The following is a 24,267-nucleotide window of genomic DNA, read 5'->3' as shown; positions in this document are numbered from 1 at the left end:
AGCACTACCCTATGTAGTGGTGCTTACGGGTGTTCCTACCCTTGACCCAGATAAGCGAGAAGGTCCACAGTAGCTTAAAAACAAAACTATGTATTGGTTGTCTAAGAATAGGCCACTCCCAGGTAATGCCAAAGGGGACATAGTGCACGTGCGTCGACTCCCCTGGTTGGGGGGGGGGGGGCGGGAGAAAGACATTAAGGGTGATTTGATTGTGATTAAATTTAGGGACCCAGAAGCTGTTAGGCACATTTTGAGCTGGATGCCAGGGAACCTAGGCAAATCAATTATGCCTTGCGATCTTACTTATTTTTATCCCAGAGCCCTAGTAGCTCCCCTGTCATGCCCCTGGGCTTCTATGGCCCTGACAGGTACTCTGGACCCAAAATATAACAACCATTACTTCCCTCCGCAGCCTGGCCCTATGGTCTCAAATAATGCATATGGGTGGGAATCCATACCGCAAAGGGGACATGGTACCAACCTTAGGAGGTCGGACCATTCTCTTGAATCAGGGGGGATGGACCATTTGCTTCCTTTCACACCCCTGGAAGTTAGTAATAGATTCGATGCTTTTTCTGGCTTGGACTCATGCGATTGACGCCTGGGTACTTCCCCTAGCCATCCTGCACTAGAGAAGGGGTCAAGCAACAGGATGTTAATTCTTATTCATCTGGTGCAAACTCCCCCCCTCAGATGCCAAGTGATTCCCATGGCACGATTCAAACCCTTTCAGCCACTTCCAGCCATAGTCCATCTCCCCAGTCTGGGATTCCGATCTTACATGCAAGCTGTGATAGCGATACTATAGAGGGGCAGGGATCCATATTGCACACTCCTTCTAGAGCTCTGAGGGTATTGTCATGGAATGTTGCAGGCATTGCCAATAAATTGCACACTGAAGACTGGGACACCCTAATAACAAATAGCGACATTTATCTCTTCCAAGAGACATGGGCGAGGGAACCCGTGCTCAAAACTGGCTATGCAACATCTGAAATTTATGCTACCTGGAATGGCAAGGGGAGGCCCTCGGGTGGTCTGGCGGTGTGGATAGCGTGTCACATCGGCTGCACAGCAGTAACTATAGCCACGTCCTCTAAAGACATCCAGTGCGTTGTACTGAACTGGTCGGGCGCCCCCAAGCTGGCAATTATAAATGTTTATTCTCGCCCAGTTGGCCCCACGGCGGAGTACACCACACTAGAAGATCTTATGTCCTTTTTGGGTCAGTTGCCGACCGATTATAAGGTGGTAATGGGTGGAGATTTTAACTGCCACTTCGAGCCCTTAGAGGGCCTGAGGGAAGGGGCCCTCACGGCTGAAGACGATTTCTGGGGCATTCCAGTGTGTCAATCACCCCACCCAAGATCCTGGTCCCCACTTGCGGTCCAAATTATGTCGCTGACCCTTAACTTTGCGTTAAGAGCTTGCAATGGTCGTACACCCTCAGACACCCCCTCAAAATGTACTTTTAATAGAAAAAATCAGGAGTCACGGTTGGACTACATTTTTGTAGATACCAGTCTTTGGCCAAAGCTTGAGGATTTCAAAATAATTCCCCGCACAGATAGTGACCACAATGCTCTCCTACTCTCTCTGGCCTACCTCCCGGTATATCCCGGATCACCAACACTTGAGGATAGAGATGATCGGGGTAATTTGGTACTTACCTCTAATAGGCGTAGGGTGAAATGGCAGAAATTTTCCAAGTCAGATGAGAATACTGGGAAAATCTATGATTTGGTGTTGCCCCAATTTGAGGCCTTGAGTGATTTAGTTAGCCAATCCAGTACCCAGGATGTACTTAAAACTCTACCTCTCATTCATGAAGATCTAGTGGGAGTCCTAGGTGAGGTCCTTTACCCTGAGGTGCCAACGTCGAAGCAAAAGACCAGAACCTCCTCCTGGTACAACTCCGACTGCAGAAGGGCCAAATCTGACCTTATTACTGCAGTCAAAGATGGTGTCGCTCGGACCAGGGTGGCCGAACTGCGGCGTCAGTACAATGCCACAATGGCCCGTGCGAGGTCAGACTGGGATTGGGACAGATGGCAAGACCTTTCAGCAGCCCTGACAACCAAGGATCTACGAAGATTCTGGTCTCTAGTCACCACTGGCACAGGGGAACCCAAAGCTGCAATTGAACCCAACAGTGCTGCACACATATGGGAACACCACTTCAGCAAACTTTATGCAGATACCCTAGAGAATACTGATGCCGTTGTTTCTACGCTCCTATCCCTTCCAGGAGACACCTTAGAGTTTACACTAGGGGAAGTGGTTTGTGCAATGGATGGTCTGGCGCTGGGAAAGGCACCGGGCCTTGATAAATTACCAGGTGACCTTTTTAGGTCCCAACCAGAGATCTGGGCGCCTTACCTTCTTATTCTCTTCAATTCAATTGCACGTGGAATGGCGATCCCCTGTACTTGGTTGGGGGCAGAGATTGTCCCAATCTACAAGAAGGGCTGCTCTCTGCTCCCATCCAACTACAGGCCGATCAGCCTCATAGATGTCCCCCAAAAGCTTTACTCACGACTTCTATTGGACCAACTCCTTGACTGGATGGAGGATAATGAAATCTTAAGCCCCCTCCAGGCTGGCTTCAGGAAAAATACGTCCACCATGGACCAAATCTTCCGCCTCGTCCTCCTTTTTTGGAAATCGGTGACCATCGAGGGAGGGAGTCTGTACATGGTGTTCGTAGACCTGAAGTCAGCATTTGACTTGGTACCACGGAGAAAACTCTGGGAGGTCCTTAAGGAGATGGGAGTGCCCACTAACTTATTACAGGCCATAATAAGACTCCATCAGGGCAACTTCGCCCAGGTACGATGTGGGCGTGGTGGAGTTTTGACAAAAAGGTTTCCTGTCTCCCGGGGGGGTTAGGCAGGGATGTGTCCTGGCCCCTACTCTCTTTTGTCTCTATGTGAACAATGTTATCTCACACCTAGTCAACGTTAGGGACAATGACGCCCCGGTCTTGGCAGGCAGGAGGGTGCCGGCAATTATGTTTGCTGACGACACCCTCCTGCTCTCCAAATCCCCCATGGGAATTCAGCGAATCCTAGATGGATTTGGTCTTTTCTGCAGGCACTATGGCCTAGAGATCAACACAGGGAAGACCAAATTCATGATCTTCAACCCTTCTCCCACAACCAGACCTAACCCATCCCTAAATTCCACGGAGTTGGAGAGGGTTAAAACATTTCAGTACCTGGGCGTAACCCTACATGAAAACCTATCCTGGGGCCCCCAGATTTCAAGTTCGAGAATAAGGCTTTCTCAACTCTCTGGGGCTATTTTAAGGGTTACGAACACCTCAACCTACAAACCCATAGCTCCTGCAGTTGAGATGTACAAAACACAAGCGAAATCAGCTGCACTCTACGGTAGTGAACTATGGGGACATCAAGCTGCAAATGAGTTGGTGCGTGTTGAAAACAACTTTCTGAGGCGTCTTTTGGCCCTCCCAACTGCAACACCCCTCTTTCCCCTACGCCTAGATTTGGGTCTGCCATCTATTGGGGAGGACCTTGAATCCAAACCTTTAAGATTCTGGCACAGACTTTGGTCGACAAATGAGCTCAGACACTACAGCAAAATCTTGTGCATGTTATGAATTTAAATCACAGTGACAAGATCCCTTGGCTATCCTTTGTCAAAAGAGAACTGTTCCGGCTCGGTTTTAACGAGCTGTGGGAGGCCCCGGAAACAGGATGTATTAGGGTCCCCCGGAAAAGACTTGTGGTAGCTTGCAAGGAACAAAATCTTGTCTCTCATGTGATTGCACCCCGTATCGGCACCCTAACACAGCGATTTACTGAATCCAAAATTTCTTATAAGTTCAAAACCTTTATGGATTTTATTTACCCCATCATGGCATTGAAGCTATTTTTACAGTGGCGGTTTGGCACTCTTCCTATGAAATCTTTTACCTGTAAATGGACTAATGGAGGGGACAAAATATGCCCTGGCTGCAATTCCTGCGATGAAGAGGAAATTCACGTTCTGTTTTTTTGCCTTTCCTTCAAGTCACCTAGGAAATACTGGCTTGTGCCCTTATGCAGAAATTTGGCAATAAGGAACTGTGTAACATCTTTCAGAATATTAAAAACTGATTCCTCCCCCCACATTGTCTTCGCGGTTGCAAAATATCTTTTAGCCATGTGGCGCATTAGGTCCAAGTTGATCAAGGCAAAGCCACCTTAGGACGTATGCCTACACCACTGTGACTTTTTAATATCTGGCTCCCGCCAACCATGACTCCTATCACACCTCGTCTATTCCATTTTTTTTTTTAATGATATGAAATGTTGTTGCTTACTCTCTTTATGTATTTCACATCCCTGATTTTAAAGGTTATGAATATTGCTACTTGCTCTCTGTTGCATTTTATATGCTTGAATTTTAAATGTATGTATGTTTTTATGCATCTTTTATGGCCTAATATGGCCGAAATAAAGAATTTTTGGAATTGGAATTGGAATATAACTGTCATAAATATAGCATTAATGCAAGCATTGGTATAGTACCTAATATATATGGGTATCACATATTTAATAATAAAGTGCCTATTCTTTATAAGTGTCACTTCTATACCAGCAGTTAAATAGGTATTCTCTATAGATATCACTATCATAGCATTTATCCAACAATTGCTCTCAATATTTGTCATTTCCATTGCATTAATACACTGCTAGTAAAAGAGGTGTAACACCACAGCCAGGGCAACTGACTTCAGAAGCTAAAAATAACAATTCAATCCCTGGCTCCGGCAGCAGATTAGCTCAGCACCTTGGACTGTAAACAATAACATGCTTAAACTTCCTTACAGCCCCCAGTGCCTAAAGACCCGAACGGGTGTTTGTATGCTTTACAAATGTATATTTTTTTTATTATATTATTATCTAATTAAATATAGCTATTGATCATATCATTACTATAATGGCTATTATATTTCAGTGTCAGTATCAATGCATTTGTACATTATATGTCTCTGTAAATAACATTCACATTGCACTTGTGCAATGCCTGTTATTTATGGATGTCATTCTTATAGCATTAGTGCAGTACCTAATATATGTAAGTGGCAGTCTGATACCATTCATACAGTGCCTCTTCTCTATACGTCTCATTAATATAACATTAATATAATCTCTATATACTATTGTTGTTATTATAATAGCATTAGCATATTGCCTCCCTATAAGTGTCATTATCATAACATTAATACACTATTCCTTTCCACTATCATAGCTTTTAACATTGGCTATTCTAAATAGGTGTCACTCTAACAGCATTTTTATAAAGCCTATTCTTTATTAATGTCAGTCTTACAAAATTAATGCACTGCATCTTCCTTGTAAGTGTCATTATCATACCATTAGTACATTACTTTTTCTTTATATTTGATATTTGCATTGCATTACTGCATTGCTTTCTCCATATAAGTAGCAGTATTATAGCATTAGTTATTGCCTATATTCTATAGGTATCCTTCCTATTGTAATGATGAAGCCTACTCTTTATAAGTGTTATTTATGTTGTATTAATACATTGCCTATTTTTAATTAGTGTCACTATAATAGCATTAGTAAAGTACTTCTTCTATATGTGTGTGATTCTGATTGCACCTATACACTGCCTATTCATAAGTATCACATTATAACTTAATACATTGCCTACTATGTATAAATATAACTCTCATTGTACTAATACAGTGCAAAGCTTATATATACGTATCATATCTATATCATTAATACAATGCATAATCTCTATAAATGCCACTATTATAGCATTGAGTGCATATTTTTATCAATATCACTCTCTGCTTTAATATAAACTTATTCTGTATCATTATCACTCCCATTGTAAAGATGCAATGCCTATTCTCTATGAGTATTATTTCTATAGCATTAGTAATGTGCATTATGTATGGATATCACCTAAAACAGCATTAGTACAGTACAGTACCTATTTTTTATAAGTATCACTCTCATTGCACTAAATACTGCCTATTTTTCAAACAAGCAAGTTTATAGATGTGATGTACAGTTAGCTAACATATATCTATTACGTGTATGATCCTTACAGCTAACCTAACATATTGATCTAAGTCTTTTAGAACCATAATTGCGACTAGTTTACCTGTAATATTGTTAACATGCAAAATGCATTGCGCTACAGCCTACAAAGCACTATTATATATATTGATTGCTTTGTTGCACACTACTGCATAGCACTCCTACTTTTACATATGATATACAATCTAGTAATATTATATTACCCTGTTTAAAATAATTTGACTAATATGCTATAAATGTCATTATTTACATAGGTATTGAATATATTATTTTAATTCTAATGTTACCATTTGCTTACTTCTGCAGGATATTGCAAGAAAAGAAAACAACAAAGGTAAGACATTTATTTGAGCAATTTATATTTTCATGTTACCTAACAATAGCTTTAATTAATGTTGTTAGATTAACAAAAGCTTAAATTAGCAAAAATACTTTATGCATACCACAAATAATTCTACACTATTTCATCCTAGTACAAGTACATCTCACCAAGAATCTGTATCATCACAATTAATTACAGTAAATACTCTAACACTGACAAAAGAACAACCATCAACTACAGAAAAAACAATTACACATATTAGCAACAGCCAATCCTCACCTAACAAGAGACAACATACAAACACTGTAATCTCCAAAAATATTAAAATGAATAAAAAAAACCCAGCATTTAATAGTATACAAAATGATTCTAATCCACCAACACCTTATATTACTGTAGACAACAATAAAACGACTATAGAACCACATTTAAATATACAAGTACAAAATTCAAGCACTTTAAAAAGCCCCATCCCAAAACAAAATACAACTTGCACAGAAACAAACAATACAAAACAATATATACAACACAATACATACACAAACACAACAAAAACAGAAACATCTAACTCAATAAAAGCCAGTATATTAACAACTTCAGTAATAACACAAGAATTAAAAGTACCTATTCATGTCCAAGAATTACAAAACTTAGATACAATAGAAAATATTACATCTAATGCAATCACATGTAATATTAACATTACAATACAATCAAAGGAAGTTACTGATAATGAGAACAAAATTAATACAGAACATAACATATATATTAGTAATAGTATATTGGCAATTATATATAATTGCACTCACAATGCATCTAAATGGACTGAACAAGACCTTAATAATATAATGCAATTAGGTTACAACTTACAAACAGAAATAGAAAATGTTTATGGCAAAAAGAAAATAGAAATAGCAGACATACCTAATTATATAGAATACAATATTATAATATCTGCAATTAAATTTTATAAATATTGCTATTATAACATATCAATGCAAAATACTTTACAAAAAGAGATTGAACAAGTATTACATGCTATGTTAACAACATATAATGCTATAATATTATTCGTACATGACAAAATATTTACAATAAGTAAAACAAGCAAAACTTTCTTAATATATTATTGCAATACAACCGATCTAATAGAGCATATACATGTTAATTTAACAAGTACAGCCATAAGAATAGAAGCAGCAATTAAAGTAATAAAGTATCTATTACACCTTATCCTTACTGAACTGTCAACTAACAATAGTAATATTATAATACAATTAGTGCCAATCAATATAAATACAATCAAAAAAATCTTTAAAAAAGACAATCCAAAGAAATAAAAATAAAACTACAGCAAATACACCTAAACATATGACTGTACATACTGCAAAAGCATCCCACATTACAAATGAAACAATTATATCTTCACCTACAAATACAAACACTAATAATGCTGCCAAAAACAATCAAAGCAATACTAATGAACAAACAACAAAAGTATCATTAATATCGCAAACAACTAACACAAATTTATCTACTGCATCTTTAACAGAACAATACATCACTATTGGAAAGGGGCGACCATTCGGTCCCCCCGAACGTATGGTGGAGTACCACGATCCCCCCGGGAAGCCATCTTGGGCGGGAGGCGAGTCTCGGCTGGTATGCCCGAAGCGGCGTAGCCGGGGCGCGCCTTTTCCCGCCCTGGAGTGGGTTGTCCTAGACACTGACGCGACCGGCCACGCCCTCGGAGGCAGGCGGGGGCGGGTTTACGCCCGCCCCGAAGACGGATAAAAGGAGCAACAAGCCAAGAAAGCATCCTCTTGTTCCTGTGCTCTGAAGCTGCACCTCCCCGCTGCACGTGAGCTCGAGACGGAACGAAGAGCCAATTTTGAGCGTTGTAATCTTTCTTTTGTCTTACAGATATCCCGTCTGAGAATGCCCAAGAAAGTCGGAAAGCGGGTCGGTACCGATCAGATGCTCCGCATGCTCATGAAGGAGGTAGCCGATTTGAAGAAGCAGATGGCGGCTAAGAACGGGGAGGGAGGACCGAAACGGCCTTTGCCGGGAGTAGTCCCCGGTGGGAGAGGCAAGAGGTCCATAAGGGGGGCGCTTGGGGGGGAAACCCCGGTTCCCGATACCCCACTTGAGGAGCCAACCCCGGTGCCGAAAGAGGGGAATCCGATCCCCGTGGTGGTCACCCCCGTGACCGGGGATGATATGCCTCCCGAGTTAGCGGCACAATTGGCAGCGTGGTTGGGAAAAGATAGCGAGGGCACCACGGCTGACGACGCCCGGGCAGTAATGAGACAACTGCGGGAATCTAGGGAGGCTGTGAAGGCACCATCTTCTGTTACCCCGCCGGTTCCGGCGGCGGAAAACGCAACAGGCCCAGGTTCGGCGGCAAATGCAGCTTCTGGTTCAGGTAAGCGGCCATTGCCGATCGCAGGGGAGGGGTCTGTACCTTCACGAAGGGAGAAGGTGGCTCAGCATGTTCCACTGGAGATTAAGGAAAAGATTTGGGCAAATAAGTATGTTAATATTTTTTCTTTGCTTACCGACCATTACGAGATGGAGCATGTTAAGAGCCAAAAGGAGCTCATGCATCCGAGTGTTTGGCGCGCAAAAATGGCCGCCTTAGAATGTTTTTCTAGGACGTTAGTTCGCCTAGGAGAACCTTTGTATTAGAGATCTGTTAAGGTTAGCCAAACATCGTAATGTGGAAATGAAATTGTACATAATATGAAACTGTTATTTTAATGTTTTGATTTTGTTTCATATTTTAATAAATACGGCCGGGAGGGTCACTCCCTCCCGCCTTCCAAAAGTTCAGAACCGTTTCCGGTTTCCCATCCTTGGGGATTGTGTTGAGAGGGGGTGGCGGGTATCTAAGCCATATAGGCTTGCGCAACTGAAAACCAAACAAAAACAAGAAGCGTGCGTACATCATTACAGCTTCACAACATGTGCAACCGCACATACCTTTTATAACAGTTCAAGGACCAACGCCCCACACGTTTTACCTCTTCTACACTCAGACCCCTGGCTGTAGCCTCTGTGGCAGCCCCTATCCGAAAGGAATGGGTCCCAAACTCGCCGGGGTTCAAGCCCGCGGCCGAAATCGACATCGCAAGCACCCGCTGGAACTGAAACCTCGTCAGTGGGGTGGTATCAGCGTGTCTCAACAAGGTCCCCCCCCATGATGCCACCCTCAGTGCTAAATATTCCTCCACGCAAAGAACCGGGCACATGGAAGACCCGGGAATCCTCTGTATGATTATGCAGTCCCCAATCGCACCCTGATCGGTTTTGGACCTGACAAACGAGACAGATATCGTCTCCCCTTTGACCTGAATGTGCTCTCGGCACAGTCCCCCCATCGTATCCTGCTTGTTCTTCGCCACTAGTTCGCTTACCCGCATAGCCCCATGGAATGCTAGCGCAAAAGCGACTCGGAATAACACTGTTTCATACTGGGATGAACATGTTGCAGGGAGTACGGATAATAACAGGGCCAACCTATCCAGACCTATCGGGTGCCTCACATCTGTTCTGCGACCCTCAAGGCGTTGCCACCCACGTAGCGCTTTTTGCACCACGAAAGACGCTGTTGGGTCCTGGATCCCATGAGCCCTTGCCATAAAGGAAATGGCGGCCCGATGCCTCTGGGCCGTAGCTACTGATTTGCCTGCCTGATGTAAAGACAGCAGAAATTTTACTACAAACTCTTCCTGGCCCCAAAGCTCCCCCCTAGCAGCCCCCAAAAAGGCCCAATAGGAACGGAACGCCCCTTCATATGCCTTCCTCGTCCTGGGTGCTAAACTCTCTCCCACGAGGTTTTGTAGTTCGGGGCACCGAGAGACCAGAGAGCTTCGGGAAAGGGTGCTGCCACCGGGTCCGCTGTGGGCAGAAAACCCCAGAAGGCCTGCATACGGAAACGAGAAAGCGCATCAGCCGCTTGGTTCATTACCCCCGGCACATGTCTTGCCTTAAATAGCACATTCAATTGCATACACAATAACACAATTTCTTTGAGCAGTCTCAGAATCCATTTGCATCGTGCTGCCTGACTATTGATACACACAACCACAGTCATGTTATCAGACCAGAACACCACAGAGTGATCCCGAAACCCCTCAGGCCAAGTTTTCAGGGCCACCAGAATAGGGAAAAGTTCGAGAAAAGCAATGTTACTCGTCAGCCCATCCTCGTGCCACCATGACGGCCATCTTTGGGCCGACCATTGTGTGCCAAATATGGCCCCAAAACCAATACTCCCTGCCGAATCGGTCCACAGCCCCAGCTCATCGGAGGACACCACTGGTTTGTTCCAGACAATTCGACCATTGAAATCCGCCAGAAATGCCAACCAAATGCGCATGTCCTGGCGAACCTCAGCCGAGAGCCTCGTGCGGTGATGACCCTCCTTCAGGCCGACCATGGCTTGAGCAATCGAGCGGGAAAAGGGGCGGGCCATCGGCATTACTCTCAGGGCAAAATTCAACTGGCCCACCATTTGTTGCAATTGATGCAGTTTTACCTTAGTCTCATTAATACACGTTTCGAGGGATGCCCTGAATTTTAACACTTTTTCTCTCGGTAATCGAAAACAACCTTCCTCCGAGTCGAGCTCGATCCCCAGAAACTCGAGGCAAGTCGAGGGACCCACAGTCTTACCTGGCGCCAATGGCACACCAAAATGGTTCATTAAGACACAAAATTCATTTAAGGCCTGTCCACATTCTGGATCCCCGGCTGCCCCCAGGAACAGAAAGTCATCGAGATAATGCATAACATGTTGAAAACCCGTCTTCCTTGTGAAGACCCATTGCAAAAAACAACTGAACTTTTCAAAATAGGAACAAGATATAGAGCATCCCATTGGCATACATCTATCCATGTAATAGCGACCCTGAAACATGAAACCAAGGAGACGCTGATCGTCTGGGTGTACCGGGAGCAACCGGAACGCTGACTCGATGTCTGATTTTGCCATCAGCGCCCCGGGCCCCAGGCGATTCAACATGGCGACGGCCTCATCGAAAGATGCGTACCGCACCGAACACACTTCCGGGTCTATCGCATCATTCACGGAAAGACCACGTGGGGCTGACAAGTTATGTATCAGCCGAAACTCACCCGGGTCCTTCTTGGGGACCACCCCTAAAGGGGAACAAACAAAGTTAGCAACCGGTGGCAAATAAAATGGGCCGGCGACACGACCTCGAGTCACCTCTTTCCCAATCTTCACCTGTACCACCGCCGTATGCTGTAAGACCGACAGTTGATTCTTACAGTTTGCTACACCCTGAAAATCCCCCACTGGGATGCGGAAACCATATGAAAACCCGTTCCGCAACACCCCAGCGGAAGCATGATCCGGGTATTCGTTGAGCCAAGGAATCATTGCCATGGTATCAATCGGGGTAGGTAAAGGCGCCCCTCGGACTATATCAGACCTGTTTGGCGCCTCCCTTACCACCGTTATCACCCGTTTTGGCTCTGCACATGGACTCAGGATGGGATGGCTGCCCACACCCCCCACACTCATGTCTGAATTTGCATGACCCCTGGGGCCTCGTACATTTCCCTCTGTTGAAATTCCAACAAATCCCCCTTTTACCTGTGTTGCCACTCGGCTTCGAGTGGTACTCGTTACCTGTACCCGTCCGAAAGGGCGTCCCCGAGTATTGGCGGGAAGATTCACCCCCGTTACTCCCTACTAATGGTACTTTCAACATTCCTGTACTCTCCATCTTTTGCCAAGACACGGAGTCATAACAATCCCAAGTCAAAATTGGGTCGTGTTCTTTAGCTTTCCTGAAAAGGTTGTCATAGCAAAACCACTGATTGCCCCCATATGCTACGGAATACTCCATGATACGTGATTGATAAATAGGCAACTCGGTCAGCAACTCGGGCCTGCGCTCGCCCATAATGGAGGTAAAAATGCCCCACGCTCTGCCCCAAGTACCAATGTTTTCGTCAACCTTAAAGGCGGCCATTTTTGCGCGCCAAACACTCGGATGCATGAGCTCCTTTTGGCTCTTAACATGCTTCATCTCATAATGATCGGTAAGCAAGGAAAAAATGTTCACATACTTATTCGCCCAAATTCTTTCCTTAATTTCCATTGGGACATGCTGAGCCACCTTTTCCCTCCGCGAAGGTACAGACCCCTCCCCTGCGATCGGCAGTGGCCGCTTACCTGAACCAGACGCATTTTCCCCCGACGGAACCGGCGGGGTAACAGGAGACGATGCCTTCGCAGCCTCCCTAGCTTCCCGCATTTTCCTCATCACTGCCCTGGCGTCGTCAGCCGTGGTGCCCTTGTTATCTTTTCCCAACCACGCTGCCAATTGTGCCGCTAACTCGGGTGGCATATCTTCCCCGCTCACGGGGGTGACCACCACGGGGATCGGATTCCCCTCTCTCGGAACCGGGGTTGGCTCCTCAAGTGGGCTCTCGGGGACCGGGGTCTCCCCCCGAGTGCCCCTCTTCTGGACCTCTTGCCTCTCCCACCCGGGACTGCTCCTGGCAAAGGCCGTTTCGATCCCCCCTCCCCGTCCTTAGCCGCCATCTGCTTCTTCAAATCGGCTACTTCCTTCATGAGCATGCGGAGCATCTGATCAGTGCTGACCCGCTTTCCGACTTTCTTGGGCATTCTCAGACGGAATCTCTGTAAGACAAAAGAAAGATTACAACGCTCAAAATTGCTCTTCGTTCCGTCTCGAGCTCACGTGCAGCGGGGAGGTGCAGCTTCAGAGCACAGGAACAAGAGGATGCTTTCTTGGCTCGTTGCTCCTTTTATCCGTCTTCAGGGCGGGCGTAAACCCGCCCCCGCCTGCCTCCGAGGGCGTGGCCGGTCGCGTCAGTGTCTAGGACAACCCACTCCAGGGCGGGAAAAGGCGCGCCCCGGCTACGCCGCTTCGGGCATACCAGCCGAGACTCGCCTCCCGCCCAAGATGGCTTCCCGGGGGGATCGTGGTACTCCACCATACGTTCGGGGGGACCGAATGGTCGCCCCTTTCCACGAGGCGGGGCGGACTGTGCAGTCGACCCGACACCTGGGGACCAGCGGTCAGACATCACCGGCTGTGAAAAAGGAGGTGTGGGTCGTGGGCCACTCATACGTGAGGCGTGCCGCGGACGTATTCAAAGCAGGTGACATGATTCACGTGGCTGGGGAATACGGGTACAGTGTGTCCTTCTACGGAAAGGGCGGGCTCTGTATTGACCAGTTTCAATCCTTTTTCGAGGGTTTGTTAGGGCGGACAAGGTCACCGCCGTCTATAATAATAGTCCATCTTGGGGGCAACGATTTGGTGGCCACTGGTAGACGACTTCTTCTTGAGGCAATGCTTTCCACAGTAAGTTGGTTGGCAAGAAGAGTTCCAGGGTGCACAATTGCATGGTCCCATATGATCCCACGAAAAGTGTGGCGGGGGGCTATTTCGGTTTCTGCTCTGAATCATTCAGTAAGGAAAATAAATAACAAAGTGAGTCGATTGTTTCGTTCAAGTACACTGCATTCTGTTTCGCATGGTTGTATCAAAGGGGACAGTATGTATTTGGGGGATGGTGTTCATTTGTCCCGGGTGGGGAATGAGTTACTCATAGGAGACCTCATAGCTTGGTTAAAGAGTTTATAACATGACCTTTAGGCAGGAGTGGTTGTGGGGGTCCGGATAGCCGGTCAACTATCCGGCCTGTGGCGGTAAGGTCATGATCGGTGAGCAGTAATTGGAAGATCCCTATGGTTTAAAAGGTCTGGGGGTCACGCCCGCTCTTCATGACAGCTTGCTGCTAAACTTTTGAACTCTCTTCCTGTTCATATTCATGCTATTAATAAACTGCTACCCTTTAGAAAAGCTGTAAAAACATTCTTCTTACCACAACAGTCCTAATGCTGTTGTAATAGTGTTCTGATTATGTTTGTATCCAGTGTTGTCAATTATAGCACTACAATGGGCTTTCAAAAGCAGCTGCAGGCTCACAAAATACAGCTAGCATGACAACATAACAAACAAATGCTACTTAGAGTGAGGGATTTGGCAAACACCATTTTCTGCAAAATATTGATTTTGTATATCAACAACTACAAACTGCATATTATACTATTATATATAACAAATATAACAAACACATGTTATTTTACAGGAAGAACAATCCAAAAATATATTCGTTGGAGGACAGGAAACAAAATTGAAAAGTATCACTGTTAAAGATACAACTGACTCTGTGAAAATTATGGAGAGAGGCAGCCGACTTCCCAATACAAATTGGACAATATGTACATTTATCGCACCTAACAGTGCATGAATTTAATAAAGAAAAGATTTTGAACACGACTCGACATACTAAAATACAAGTAAGTAAAATTTTATATTAATATTAATAGTTAGCTAATATTACTAATTGAATAAATACTAAAACAGTATCTTTGCATGTAGTAAAACCACCACAAGAAAACCTTGACATAACAATTTATGGATTAGACAACATACTACAAGAAACAAGCATTGTAACGGTACAAGTTAACGGAACAGAACATTTCCAATCCATGGAAATTCATAATATCTCATTGATGAACTTTTTACATATAAGAGACGATGTAGAGAACTTAGCTGATACATTGATGGAATATCTACCATTATCTGTAAAAATAACGTTTTGTAATGGATATATAGCAAGCATCATTGACAATATATAATGTCATACAATGATACAAACATTGACAAAAATTTTGCATACTGAAAATACAATTAATGTTTACAATATGTTACATTGCACAAGTTTGAATAAGATAACATATATATATATATTCTTTGGTACTGTTTGATGACAAAAATTGTATTACAAAATTGCTTTCAATTGCTAATCACTGTTTAAGATGCTTTTATTAGAATTACTGTGTGGAAGTTACTGTACAATACTTAACTATTCTCAGTATACACTTTATAGTTTTATAATTTGCTTCCAATTACTAAGTTTGACAAATACAACTGTAAAGTTCAATACTAAGTTTCAAGGAACTTGCATGTTTTTGGTAAATTTACATGTTCTCCATTTACAATAAATAAAAAAGCTTAACAAAAAAATAAAGTTTATACCAAAAATCAAAACAATTCATATCAATATTTACAATTATAAATGTATTTTGTAAACAAGTAATGATTCAAACTACATATTGCCTACTTAAACTACTATATAGCTTATCACTAACAAGCTACATAGTACATTCAATTAAAACAGTAAATATGTTAAGGGTGGTCAGATCTAACCACTTTCATGAGTGTTCACCTTATATTCCTTGATGCTGCATACAATGCTCCTTTTCGCATTTGTTATTGTGCCCCACAATACTTTTGTGACATACCCTAAATCTCTTACTGCACTATACCACATTATTTTTAGACGATCCCTAACTAGCAGAAAAGGGAGTTTCACCCGCAAAGCCTAGCTTGGTTTACTGTTTAGTTACTGACCCTGCCCCCTCTACTCAGCATCCTGCTGCATAAGGTTCCCATAGCATTCTAAGTTTCTGTTTTGCCTTCGCATTCCCATTTTGCTCCTTTCCTAATCCTGTGCTATTTTCAATTTGAGTCCCAGTATTTCTTTTCCTAGCCCCTGTCATACCCATTGTTGTACCTCCAGCTCTTTTCTGTAATCTTGCTCCATTCCCAGCACCTCCTTCCCCTGTGCCTCTATGTGCCTCCCGCCTTCTTGCCCTGGCAATACTTCACTCCCCATTGCTGTTAATGTATCAACCTTGTATTTCTCAAGATAGTAGAGATTCTGTATGTATTTGTTTATGTGCTACCTCCATCTTAAGTTTACAAGTAGAATGCTACTACATATCTCTCTTGTATTGTACTGTTATATATACACCTGCTACACTCCGTCCTAAATTTACAAGTTAAACAAGGTAGGTGTATTGAAGGTATTGTTTCAGTTGTGTGTTATTTGTTTCTCGCTACACTCTGTCTTAAGTTTATGAGCTGAAAGTGGGAGTTTCCATGTCACTTTGTGTTTAGCTCTATAACTGATACTAGCTTGTCATTAGCTGCTCTTGTAACTCAGTCTTGCTCTGTCAACAGTTTAAAAGCAGGACTGAAATTGTGTACCTGCTGCCTTGGAGGTATCCTTGCTAGTAATCACCCAAGTTCCCTTCTCTACCTAATGGTTCTCAACTTGATTGCTAACTTAAAGCCCTGACCCACACCTGGTGAGGTAAGTGGAATGCTATGTTGAACACTTATGTATCATTCCTGTAAATTACTAGTAAGGTTAGTATTGTTGTACATTTATTACCACCCACCTCCTGCCATCAAACTGCAACTACATCATCCTTGCTGGGGGAGAGTGGTATACTCCCTGGGAAAATTCCCCCCACACTTTTTGATAACAGCTGACTTTGAGCAAGTTATCTCTTCTTGCTTGGGTCATTGTTGTCTGGAAGTATGTGGGACCTCATCTTTACTCCTGTGGATGAACATCCTCCTCTACGAAATGAATCATTGACAAAATATAGTATGAGAAAACAATGCAAGGCAATACCAAAAGCTCTAACTTAGATACTACGAGACCTATTGCATTGAAAATGCTTGTTTACTCTGTGTCCAGCAACCAGATCCGTTCACATGGCAAGGATTATGGGAGACACTTATGCTTGCAACTTAGAACAAATTCATCAGAGTTATGATCTTTAATAGGGAGAGGTGTGGTGCTGCAGCCAGAGTGGCTGACTCCAGCGCGCTGGCTCACGGTTCGATCGGCAGCTAAGCTCAGCATCATGTAACTGTGGGCAAAAGCTCACTTAATCTCCCTAACAGCCCCGAGTGCCTGAATACCCTTGGGGGGATAGGTAGCGCTTTACAAATCTGAAATTATTTTTAATGTTAAGGACTTGTGAGTACTTTGGAAATTTCTGTTGGCACTCGTAGTAACAACAGGACAGGAGCAGCCTAGGACCTATTTAAATACTTTTAGCAAATAGGGAAAACATCATGACCCTAGACAAGTTCAGATCACAAGCCTTCTTACTTCCGTGTGGCATTCCGCAGGGATCCTTGCTCAGCCCATCATTATTCAATCTTTACGTGGCTAAACTTCCTCCACTGGTACAATCTTTCGGTCTTTCACTTACCTCCTAAACGGATGACACACAAATTGTAGTCTCTGCGGCAAATGGGGCCAATAACACCAGTGATCAGCTTCACATCTGTATAAAAGAAATCTGTACCTGGATGGGCAGATTGCCTTAAGTTGAATTTTGAAAAGACTGAAGTAATGTTCTTTGGAAATTACCTTTGTTTGTGGACCCCTCACTGCCGGCTCCAATAGATGGGACCACTGCCTAGTCCCACAACCGTAGTTAAAAGCCTAGGAGTGATTCTAGATAATAAACTTAATCTTGGTAAACTAGTTAATTCCATCATATCTTCTTCCTATAGTATGTTAAGAATCATCAGAAAGATTCTGCCTTACATTCCAGTCAGGAAAACTGTTATCATCTCACTTATCCTATCAAAAATGGACTATTGTAATGGTCTATACATCAGTTTGCAGAAACAATACCTGAATAAACTACAGGTTCTACAGACCTCAGCGGCCAGAGTTGTGCTCAATTTGCCAAAACATCAGTCTGTTAGTTCGCCCACTAAAGAACTACACTGGCTTATGGTTAGAAATCACATTCAAGTTAAAACTCTTTGTCACACATGCAAGGCTTGACATGGTACAGGTCCAGAATTTTTGAGGAATTCGATTTCATGGTACACTCCTAACAGGAACATAGGTCCTTGCGTACCTTCTCAGTTACAACATCTAGATTCAAGAAAGCTAGATGGGGTGGTAGAAGCTTTCATGTAGGAGTCAAATAACTCTGGAATACCCTTCCACTCCATATTAGATCGTCACCCTCTCTGCTGGCCTTCAGAAAGCTTCTTAAGACCTGGCTTTTTAACCTATAATCTTTTTTTTCACAGCGTGTGTCTGTTTCTACGCCTGCTTCTAGCGCCAAGACATGGGAATACTTAGCGTTTTACAAATTATTTTACAAAACATAACATTTTACAAAGGAGGGAGTGTCTGATATATTTCTTACTGACAATGGTGGTCAGTTCACCTCACAAATTTGAAGTTCTTTTTTTTTTGGGACTAATCTGGGGTTAAGTATTTCAGAGCACTATTATATAGACTGCAAAGCAATGAGTTAGTCGAGCCCTTAACAAAGTGCTGGTTGAGTGTGTGGAGGGTGCTTACCTATATGTATCCTCATGTATCAACTGGGTTATCTCCTTTTGAGCTAATGCAAGGAAAGAAAGCTTGTGCTGAACTCCGTCCTAACTGGTTTGTGAAAGTATGTCAGACACATACTTTACTTTTAGCAAAATTTTAGAAAGCCATCAAGGCCTCGTGGCAGCCCTGGTGGACAGTTTTTCCCATGTAGTACAAGTAAAGGAAGGTAGTGCTCGCAGACATTCCTGGTACAATAGCAAACGCCGAAAGGCTAAGACAAGCCTGCTTAAAGCTATTAAATGTAATGATAAGCTGGCAATAAAGGAAAATAGGTTACTACACAAACACACAATTAAGCAAGCCAAAAGGAGTGGGAAGTAGAAAAGTGGGACAGCCTGAGAGATGCTCTAAATAGGAGGGACATGAGGACCTTTTGGAAACTAATAAGCACAGATACAAAGGAAGATAAATGTGCATTCGAACCTAACTTGGGTGCTGAGGTCTGGGGGGCCCACTTTCGGTCACTTTATTCCAGGGTAGAGGGCACTTCTGAGAAAGCTGAAATTCACATCTCCCTCCCACATCCTGCTAGCCTGGAAACTCTGGCAATTTCTCTAACAGAGGTAATGGTTGCAATTGCCCGAGTAATACCTGCAAAGGCCCTGGGCCTAGATAAGATCCTTGGAGATATTTGTCGCAACAAACGCAGAGTTTGGGCTCCTTATCTCTGGAGCATTTTTAACACTATTCTACAGGGAATGGAGATCCCCACAACATGGCTAGGGGTGGAAATCATCCCTATCTTCAAGAAGGGTTCACCCCTCCATCCTGCGAACTATCGCCCATTAGCCTTATCGATGTTGCACAAAAAATCTTTGCTCAAGTGCTTCTGGACCGATTGCAGAACTGGATGGAGGAGTTTTCCATTCTCAGCCCTTATCAGGCCGGCTTTCGAACAAAAATGTCCACAATTGATCAAGTTTTCAGGTTGCAATTATTGCACTGGAAAACAGTGATTTAGGAGGGTGGCAGTCTCTACATGATCTTTGTGGACTTAAAATCGGCCTCTGATCTGGTCCCTAGGGAATAACTATGGGCTATCTTATCTGATCTAGGGGCGCCTCCATATTTATGCGAGATCTTGAAAAGATTACATGTGAACAACTACGCTCAAATTAGATTTGGGAAGAATGGAGACCTCACTGACCGCATACCTATAGATAGAGGTGTGAGACAGGGGTGTGTTTTGGCCCCAACCCTCTTTTGTATTTTTATTAACAGCCAAGTGGGAGAATTGAGAGCAGGATGGGACATAGACTCTCCAAAATTAGCAGGCCGCAATGTACCTGCCTTGATGTTCGCAGATGATACCCTCCTCCTGCCAAGATCACCAATGGGTATTCAAAGGGTTTTGGATATTTTTTATCTATTTTGTAAGAATAGGGGCCTGGAAATCAACACCCAGAAAATATATGATGTTCAACGCATGTCATTCAAAACGACCCAATCCACAACTAGCTGGAGAGTTTTTAGGGAAAGTCCCTGTATGTGATTATTTGGGATTATGCCTCAATAAGAAAATGGAGGGGGATGATCAAACTAGGAAGGCTTGTCTTAAGTTGACGCAAACGATAGGGGCCTTGTGAAACAGCAGAGGAAGTGTGTACACAAGATGCTTGGGCCGGTGTTGGAAATTTATAAGGTGCAAGCCAGAGGGGCTACCCTGTATGGAGCGGAATTATGGGGTCATACCCCATCCGAACAACTTGCCAGGATCGAAAACTAATTTCTTAGACAGCTGGTGGGACTTCCCAATAGCACCCTTCTAACTCTTCTCCAAATGGATCTGGGTGTCAGCCCAATGGCACTGGAGGTTGCGCTTAGACCTTTACTTTACTGGCGGCGCTATAGACTACCCCAGAATTATCCATGTATAAGGAGGAATTAAGGGAGGTGACAAACCTCAAGGGAGCAAGCAAAATACCCTGGCTCACCTATATCAAGAATTACTTCTTAGCCATTGGAATAGGAGATCTATGGGATAGCTCGGAAGAAAGCTCTTTGGCAACACCAAGAAAAATCCTGATAAAAATGTTTAAGGATCACCATCTCAATTTGTTACAGAGGGGCTCCAGGAGAGGCACGTTTACATCATCCTTTTTAGATGTTAAACTGCAATACATCTTAGAATCTAGCATTGATGACATACAGACTTCCCTTGCTAAAAAACTCTGCATGCAGTTCAAGTATGGTGTACTCCCTTTATGTGCTGTTACCTATAAGTGGAGGGGGGGGGAGGTAGTTCCACGAAAGATTGTCCGTCATGTAAAAACTGTACGGAGACTGACTTGCGCGTGCTTTTTTTCTGCCCACCTACAAGGCAATAAGGGCTTGTTGGTTACAACAGCTTTGTAGGAACCTTGGAACCACCCACTGCTTACAGGCTCCTAAAATATTACACTGGCATGCCAATTGTATATTTAGTTTCCCGCTACCTGTTTTCAATGTGGTGTGCTTCTTGTGCAGTCATAAAGAATGATCAAGCCTAAACTGCCCACTCTTTGCACTTACTACGATTTAAGACTCTGTATTCTAATCTATTTTTCTTTTTAATACATACGATTTTGCATTTTATAATCAAGACACTTAGCGCCTATCAGGCTATTTAATACTTTTTATCATTTTAATGTCTTCATATTTTTATGTGAGAAAATAAACATTTTTATATTCTGAATAAAGTATCTTTTGGCTTGAATTGTCTTTTTTCAGGAAAGTGGACTTCTGGCCAACTTATTTTAGATTCACGTCTGACCAATCATGACAGGTTCACGAATTCTAAGAGTGTTGTCTACCATCCAAATGTGAGCAATTGGGTCAGGATTGAGAAATCCTTGTTGAAGAAAGATCCTTCAAATTCTGGGAGTCAGTGTAAATTCTTGAGTTAAGGGGGAATGCAGCACATGTGTAAGGAGGGCAATGGTGGTATGCTGGGATGCTAGCTAGGGTTAGACTTAGAAATCTAGCTAATTCCGAACACTTTCTTGATATTTGGATTTTGGTGGAGCGACCATAGTGAGTCTCTTCATTGTAGTAACAGAGTTAGGAAACATACTCGCAAATCGTTGGACTGATGTGTGTTTTCAAGTCCAGCAGTTTATATATATACAATATTTGCTATTTCTGAAATGCTTCTGTGTTTCTAGATTTATGTTCAAGCTATCCTAGTTCTAAAGTTGCAATTATTATATGCATGACAGTTTTTTCTTGTATGCGTAAATAGTTCTTTATCTTGTGTTCAATGTATTGTTGTTGTAAAATTATGTTAAATGGGGAGGTGTGTGGTGATTGGTCTGAATAGCTCTTTGTGGAACCTCACTTTGTCATGAGTAGAATGCTATGCTGTAACAAGGAGAATGGTGACACAGGAGTGAGGGCGAAGCAAGGGGCAGATGTGTAGCAACCAAATAACTTTAGTGGGTCAGTGTGTGCTCATCCAGGGCCCTTATATATTTTTCTAATTCACTTTCAGGACACAGGGACCAGGTTCCTGAGTCCTGTAATGGCTGGCACAACATATTGTTCAGGTTGTCACCAACTAATAAGGATTGAGTAGGCCCTTTTAAAGTGGTCAATCAGAGCATATCCCTACAGTCCAGGTATCACTATCATTTGAACGCTAATTTTTAGAAATTGAGTAAACCGATTTACACTCAATTACAAAAAACACTTTTTAAGCAAAGATCTAGCTTTCTGCAGAGTTATATTCAGTTGTTTTTTCCATCTCGCTTCTTGGCGGATCACCCCAAAACTTTCTACAATGGAGCTAAGGTGGATGAACTTTAAATAAAAGTTTTGTGAAGATTTGTCAAATTGCACCAATGTTGTTAGTAAAACAAAAAACACTGCTCCCATGGAAACTGTTATCTAATGTAAAACTAAACAGAGGGGACTGCTACTATCTAGTATGTATATTGAGCAAACTACATACCTAAACTGATACAGAACAGAGCTATAGACCAGCACATTGTAAAACCCACATTGTACCTTACCACATGGGAAAGATTGCCAGGGTAAAGACTTATATTTAATGAGGATAGGTGGGGATCATAGTGTTTTCCCCTCACAGACTGTTATAAAACTCTTAGGCAGTGGACAATGTTAGACACGCTATACATCACCTTATAAAGTATTTTTATCCTCGCAAAGTAGATCCTACGTAGTTTTCTCTCTTTTTATTTCCAAATGATACAAGTCAAAAAAGACAGGGAGATGAAATGAGGTACGCTCAACATTCAGTCTTCACAATTTCTGTAGGTACTTGTAGCAGTATCTGTATCCCTTAGTCCGGCAACCTTGGTGGGCATTGTAATGGGTGTGGTCCCTTTGATGAAGCGAGGTTTTGTGAAAAAGAGACTTGCTTGCTTGGATGCAATCCACTCGTTTAACTTACTAACAAGAAAGCCTGTGTTGACTAGAGAGGGAATACTTATTCCGCCACCAAAGATGCCTGCTTAATTTATAATGATCGAAAGAGGATACCATACCTGTGTATGGTTGGAGAATTGGATAGAGTATACCAAAGGAGATGGTGTTCTAGCTTTCCCCGAATATGGTACGTTTAATGAGAGATTTCTTCAGAACTTGAGAATCAGAATGAATGATTTAGAGCCAAGACCTAGGTTGACTCAGTATGAAGTTTTGAAAGAATGGGAAGCTGAGGCATTTGAATGAGAGAAATTCAGAGGTGGAAAGGGATTTAGAGGATTTTTCCCTGGATATCCATAACAATCACATGAGGATCAGATGAAACAATGGAGAAAAGTTACGGTATCAGAAGGTTTTTATCCAGTAATAATGGCTGAAAAGCAGTCCAGAAGCTGCTGCAAGGAGAAGACGAAACACATGAATGTATCAGGATATGGAGAATCAGATGATAAATTGTTGGAGGATATTTTAATTAAGAACCCTCCGCCGTACCAAGAAGAACCTAGTAGGGTTACCCCAAGTGCACCAGTGATAAGTACACCCTTAATTCCAGAAATTGTACATGATATATCAGCTAATAGGGTGTGCCGAGATAATGAGAGAGAAGCCTTAATTAAAACTAGGGAAGGATTAGTTCAGAAACTAAGCCAATTAAATTTAAATGCCGAAGCATTGACAGTACCAGTGACTATTGGCCCTGTTATCCCATTATATGGAGATAAAAAAGTTTGCCCTAAACCTCAAGCTATGACAATTCCTTTGAGTAATTCCCAGAAAGGCAGTAGTGCTGAACTGTGATTAGGCCAGTGAACGTGATTCAGTCATTTCATTAATGGATCTCCCAATAATGGAACCTTTGGCAGAAACCCCAAAAAGGGTTTTACCTGAGATTTTGAAAGAAAAAGGGTCCATGTTCCCTACAAGAACAGGAGGTTCAACAACGGTTACTCCTGAAGATTTAGAGAGATGGGCACAGGGAACAGAAAAACGAAGCTCACAATCAAAGATCCTAGACATCAGCAGATTGAAAGTGGATTTGGAGGAAATTATAGCTGGTAATGTGAGTACAGAAAGATTGAACATCTACGATGATGAAGAGTTGCTATTTTTATGCAAGAGCATAACACGGAG

This window comes from Lissotriton vulgaris, chromosome 4_1 (genome assembly GCF_964263255.1).
Source record: "Lissotriton vulgaris chromosome 4_1, aLisVul1.2, whole genome shotgun sequence".
NCBI lineage: Eukaryota > Metazoa > Chordata > Amphibia > Caudata > Salamandridae > Lissotriton > Lissotriton vulgaris.
Note: the sequence above shows the minus strand (reverse complement) of the source record.